We start from the raw sequence: 6291 nt of genomic DNA, 5'->3' as shown, positions 1-6291 counted from the left end.
ATTTTGGAAGATATAAATATAGCTCCCCTTTCTTTCTTTCTATCTCTCTCTCTCCCTTTCTCTCTCTCTCTCTCTCTCTCTCCCTTTCTCTCACTCTCTCTATTTCTCTCCATATCCATGCCAACACAAACACACCCTCTTGCACACCCGCACGCATGAAGGCCAACTGACACGGCAATAGAAAACGAATATCCAAGAATCTCTTTTAAATTACTGTGTATCTTGTGATATTTTTATATTCTTTTTACCAAAGTCGTACATGTTTAGCGTTAAGTGTTTCTAAAACATGTACAAATTTCATTTGGACTTAATGTTCATTTCCAGTATTTTTATAATAATGGACATTGCATTCAGGAAATTCCCTCTGAGCGCCATCTTAGAAATGAAATCATTGGATCATATCTCTTGGAGTACGATACAAACTTTCAAAGCAAATAAACGAGAAAAGAAAACATAATTTAGATCTAAGAACTTCATGAATTTTGTATAGATTCTAACATTTCATTTGCTTGCTAATAAACTGGAAAATTAAAAAGATTTGCAGCAGCCACGAAGACTATTCACCGATTGCAATAACATGTACAAGTTTGCTATGCTTTATATAAACATAACAGAAAACTAAAATTGAAGATGACAAAACGAACGTAAGTTTTAGGCAAATCAAACATGACATGTTTGTCGTCATAGTAGCAACGAAGATGTGCTTCAGGTGCATAGACGAGCTGTATCGTGTTCGTATCATATTCAATATTTGTTCATGATAAATAATCATGCATTCGATAAGAATGATCGAATAATGTAAACATATTATGTTTGGTATGTTTCATGGTACAAAGATCAAGGCGTTATTAATATGCATAGTGCAAGATATGAAGTAGCACATGCCCTAATACATAAGAAAGGTAGATGTGTTGTGGTCTAATGGATACGGCACAGGATTGTGGATCACATGGTTCGCGGTTCGAGTCCCTCCACTGCACTGATGTCCTTTGGCAAGTCCCATGAATTCACGTTTGCCACTCTCCACCAAAGTTTTAGATGGTTGGGGCTGTGAATCTTCATGTGGTTTGATTGGCATGTATGCACTTGTATGCTTGTATAATGGTGACTGGATTGAATATTCCCTAGGGAGGGGAGCGTGTGCGCTTTTATGTGTAGATTAACATTATTTAAATATTTCTTTTTGATTTTTATTTCTGCATTTTTCCAAATATAATAACTGAATAACAAAGAACATCATAAAACAAAATATACAAAAAATAACAATTTCATGTCAACTTTTTTTTTTTAAATATAGATTATGTACATAAATTATAATAACGAGACTTAATATTTCTGTAACATAATATTATGAATTTAAAGTATTATCCAAACTACCTGCTGAAAAAGTGCAGGAGGCCGCAATTATAAGCGATGCTTGACTAGGATGGCGGCCTCAAAAAAAAATTCATAAGGTAAAACCTAAAATGAAAAAGTGTTTAAACGATCTTTGTGTATGAGTTTGTGAGTGTGTTGTGTGTATATTGTGTCCATGGACCGGCGTAAATGATCAAAGTGGAAAGCGCTTAGAAACGTAAGCGCTATACAAAATCGACTATTTACTATCTTGTAAAACAATCACTTAAACCATTCGACCAAACACACACTAATATCGAAAGTGAGTGACTGTTAAGTATCGGATAGTAGTCACGTGATTACTTAAAGGGATATTTGAGTTTTGTTGCAAAGGACGCTACACAAAATATTGTTTTGTGAGATAATGAAAAACTGACTGTCAAATTTGAAAGAACATACAATTTAAATGACAAAATCATCATTGTTTGATCAAAATCAGTTTATAGACGGCTGAAATATCCATAAATATAACGATTTCTAATACTTGTGTACGACCACAAATATTTGATAATTTAAACCAGCCGTTGTAAGCCGTTGAAGAAAAAATAGCGCCTATTGCGTTGTATTTCAGCCAATGCCGATGTTGGCTTTTAGGTGGCTTTTTCGTGTTGGTTATATTACGTATGCTATTATAATAACGGTCACCGTATTTTTTGTTAAGTGGAGCTGAATTGGTATGATCGTATTGGCTAAATATCACACATTTTGGGGTCTAAAATTACCCTCTTAGCAATTTTAGGTCCTAAAAGAGCACTAGAAATGTCATAGATAAGAAAAAGAGCAATAACCATGTACTTTGAAACTCTGTACTCTGAAAACAGAACTCAACTATTCCTTTAATAATAGATTTCTAGAAAGGAGTTGAATATATAGGAATGATTGTATATTGAAAAGAAGGTTGAGTACTGTCAACGTTTGTGTGTAGTCCCATGTTCCCATTGTTTTTTACAGTGTATGTGACTTTCGGTTATTCCATAACATCAATGTGTAGGCCTACTTCAACTTTTATCCAATGTACAGTTTTTGTTAACAGTTTCTTTCTTAGCGGCGAATAATCTAACCACCAGTACTCACTTTTATATGTAAGCGATTAACGGACATCTATGTCAATTTCATCAAATCTTCCTGAAAATTGAAAAACAATTTAAAGCCCTTCCTTTCTTTTCTCAATCCCCTCCCTCTATCTCTCTCTCTCTCTCTCTCTCTACCTTTAATTATGTTGTCACATATACGCACTCTTCTAATACCTTTCAAACTATTCCGTACCCTCTCTTTCCAGACTATGTCTCCCTCTATGTCTCTCTTTCTATCTATTTACCCCTCTATGAAATCATTGGATCATATCTCTTGGAGTACGATACAAACTTTCAAAGCAAATAAACGAGAAAAGAAAACATAATTTAGATCTAAGAACTTCATGAATTTTGTATAGATTCTAACATTTCATTTGCTTGCTAATAAACTGGAAAATTAAAAAGATTTGCAGCAGCCACGAAGACTATTCACCGATTGCAATAACATGTACAAGTTTGCTATGCTTTATATAAACATAACAGAAAAACTAAAATTGAAGATGACAAAACGAACGTAAGTTTTAGGCAAATCAAACATGACATGTTTGTCGTCATAGTAGCAACGAAGATGTGCTTCAGGTGCATAGACGAGCTGTATCGTGTTCGTATCATATTCAATATTTGTTCATGATAAATAATCATGCATTCGATAAGAATGATCGAATAATGTAAACATATTATGTTTGGTATGTTTCATGGTACAAAGATCAAGGCGTTATTACTATGCATAGTGCAAGATACGAAGTAGCACATGCCCTAATACATAAGAAAGGTAGATGTGTTGTGGTCTAATGGATACGGCACAGGATTGTGGATCACATGGTTCGCGGTTCGAGTCCCTCCACTGCGCTGATGTCCTTTGGCAAGTCCCATGAATTCACGTTTGCCACTCTCCACCAAAGTTTTAGATGGTTGGGGCTGTGAATCTTCATGTGGTTTGATTGGCATGTATGCACTTGTATGCTTGTATAATGGTGACTGGATTGAATATTCCCTAGGGAGGGGAGCGTGTGCGCTTTTATGTGTAGATTAACATTATTTAAATATTTCTTTTTGATTTTTATTTCTGCATTTTTCCAAATATAATAACTGAATAACAAAGAACATCATAAAACAAAATATACAAAAAATAACAATTTCATGTCAACTTTTTTTTTTTAAATATAGATTATGTACATAAATTATAATAACGAGACTTAATATTTCTGTAACATAATATTATGAATTTAAAGTATTATCCAAACTACCTGCTGAAAAAGTGCAGGAGGCCGCAATTATAAGCGATGCTTGACTAGGATGGCGGCCTCAAAAAAAAATTCATAAGGTAAAACCTAAAATGAAAAAGTGTTTAAACGATCTTTGTGTATGAGTTTGTGAGTGTGTTGTGTGTATATTGTGTCCATGGACCGGCGTAAATGATCAAAGTGGAAAGCGCTTAGAAACGTAAGCGCTATACAAAATCGACTATTTACTATCTTGTAAAACAATCACTTAAACCATTCGACCAAACACACACTAATATCGAAAGTGAGTGACTGTTAAGTATCGGATAGTAGTCACGTGATTACTTAAAGGGATATTTGAGTTTTGTTGCAAAGGACGCTACACAAAATATTTTTTTGTGAGATAATGAAAAACTGACTGTCAAATTTGAAAGAACATACAATTTAAATGACAAAATCATCATTGTTTGATCAAAATCAGTTTATAGACGGCTGAAATATCCATAAATATAACGATTTCTAATACTTGTGTACGACCACAAATATTTGATAATTTAAACCAGCCGTTGTAAGCCGTTGAAGAAAAAATAGCGCCTATTGCGTTGTATTTCAGCCAATGCCGATGTTGGCTTTTAGGTGGCTTTTTCGTGTTGGTTATATTACGTATGCTATTATAATAACGGTCACCGTATTTTTTGTTAAGTGGAGCTGAATTGGTATGATCGTATTGGCTAAATATCACACATTTTGGGGTCTAAAATTACCCTCTTAGCAATTTTAGGTCCTAAAAGAGCACTAGAAATGTCATAGATAAGAAAAAGAGCAATAACCATGTACTTTGAAACTCTGTACTCTGAAAACAGAACCCAACTATTCCTTTAATAATAGTTTTCTAGAAAGGAGTTGAATATATAGGAATGATTGTATATTGAAAAGAAGGTTGAGTACTGTCAACGTTTGTGTGTAGTCCCATGTTCCCATTGTTTTTTACAGTGTATGTGACTTTCGGTTATTCCATAACATCAATGTGTAGGCCTACTTCAACTTTTATCCAATGTACAGTTTTTGTTAACAGTTTCTTTCTTAGCGGCGAATAATCTAACCACCAGTACTCACTTTTATATGTAAGCGATTAACGGACATCTATGTCAATTTCATCAAATCTTCCTGAAAATTGAAAAACAATTTAAAGCCCTTCCTTTCTTTTCTCAATCCCCTCCCTCTATCTCTCTCTCTCTCTCTCTCTCTACCTTTAATTATGTTGTCACATATACGCACTCTTCTAATACCTTTCAAACTATTCCGTACCCTCTCTTTCCAGACTATGTCTCCCTCTATGTCTCTCTTTCTATCTATTTACCCCTCTATGAAATCATTGGATCATATCTCTTGGAGTACGATACAAACTTTCAAAGCAAATAAACGAGAAAAGAAAACATAATTTAGATCTAAGAACTTCATGAATTTTGTATAGATTCTAACATTTCATTTGCTTGCTAATAAACTGGAAAATTAAAAAGATTTGCAGCAGCCACGAAGACTATTCACCGATTGCAATAACATGTACAAGTTTGCTATGCTTTATATAAACATAACAGAAAAACTAAAATTGAAGATGACAAAACGAACGTAAGTTTTAGGCAAATCAAACATGACATGTTTGTCGTCATAGTAGCAACGAAGATGTGCTTCAGGTGCATAGACGAGCTGTATCGTGTTCGTATCATATTCAATATTTGTTCATGATAAATAATCATGCATTCGATAAGAATGATCGAATAATGTAAACATATTATGTTTGGTATGTTTCATGGTACAAAGATCAAGGCGTTATTACTATGCATAGTGCAAGATACGAAGTAGCACATGCCCTAATACATAAGAAAGGTAGATGTGTTGTGGTCTAATGGATACGGCACAGGATTGTGGATCACATGGTTCGCGGTTCGAGTCCCTCCACTGCGCTGATGTCCTTTGGCAAGTCCCATGAATTCACGTTTGCCACTCTCCACCAAAGTTTTAGATGGTTGGGGCTGTGAATCTTCATGTGGTTTGATTGGCATGTATGCACTTGTATGCTTGTATAATGGTGACTGGATTGAATATTCCCTAGGGAGGGGAGCGTGTGCGCTTTTATGTGTAGATTAACATTATTTAAATATTTCTTTTTGATTTTTATTTCTGCATTTTTCCAAATATAATAACTGAATAACAAAGAACATCATAAAACAAAATATACAAAAAATAACAATTTCATGTCAACTTTTTTTTTTTAAATATAGATTATGTACATAAATTATAATAACGAGACTTAATATTTCTGTAACATAATATTATGAATTTAAAGTATTATCCAAACTACCTGCTGAAAAAGTGCAGGAGGCCGCAATTATAAGCGATGCTTGACTAGGATGGCGGCCTCAAAAAAAAATTCATAAGGTAAAACCTAAAATGAAAAAGTGTTTAAACGATCTTTGTGTATGAGTTTGTGAGTGTGTTGTGTGTATATTGTGTCCATGGACCGGCGTAAATGATCAAAGTGGAAAGCGCTTAGAAACGTAAGCGCTATACAAAATCGACTATTTACTATCTTGTAAAAC

At 34.1% G+C, this 6291-nt stretch overlaps 1 protein-coding gene across 1 annotated transcript in view; it reads right to left on the bottom strand.

Moving 5' to 3' along the window:
* LOC105443128 overlaps positions 1-6291 on the bottom strand; it is a 33557-nt gene that overhangs the window by 311 nt on the left and 26955 nt on the right. The gene's annotated exons all lie outside the window — the stretch shown is intronic.

This window comes from Strongylocentrotus purpuratus, unplaced genomic scaffold (assembly GCF_000002235.5).
Source record: "Strongylocentrotus purpuratus isolate Spur 01 unplaced genomic scaffold, Spur_5.0 spur5_scaffold_3, whole genome shotgun sequence".
Lineage (NCBI taxonomy): Eukaryota > Metazoa > Echinodermata > Echinoidea > Camarodonta > Strongylocentrotidae > Strongylocentrotus > Strongylocentrotus purpuratus.
This window is presented reverse-complemented; position numbering and strand designations above follow the sequence as displayed.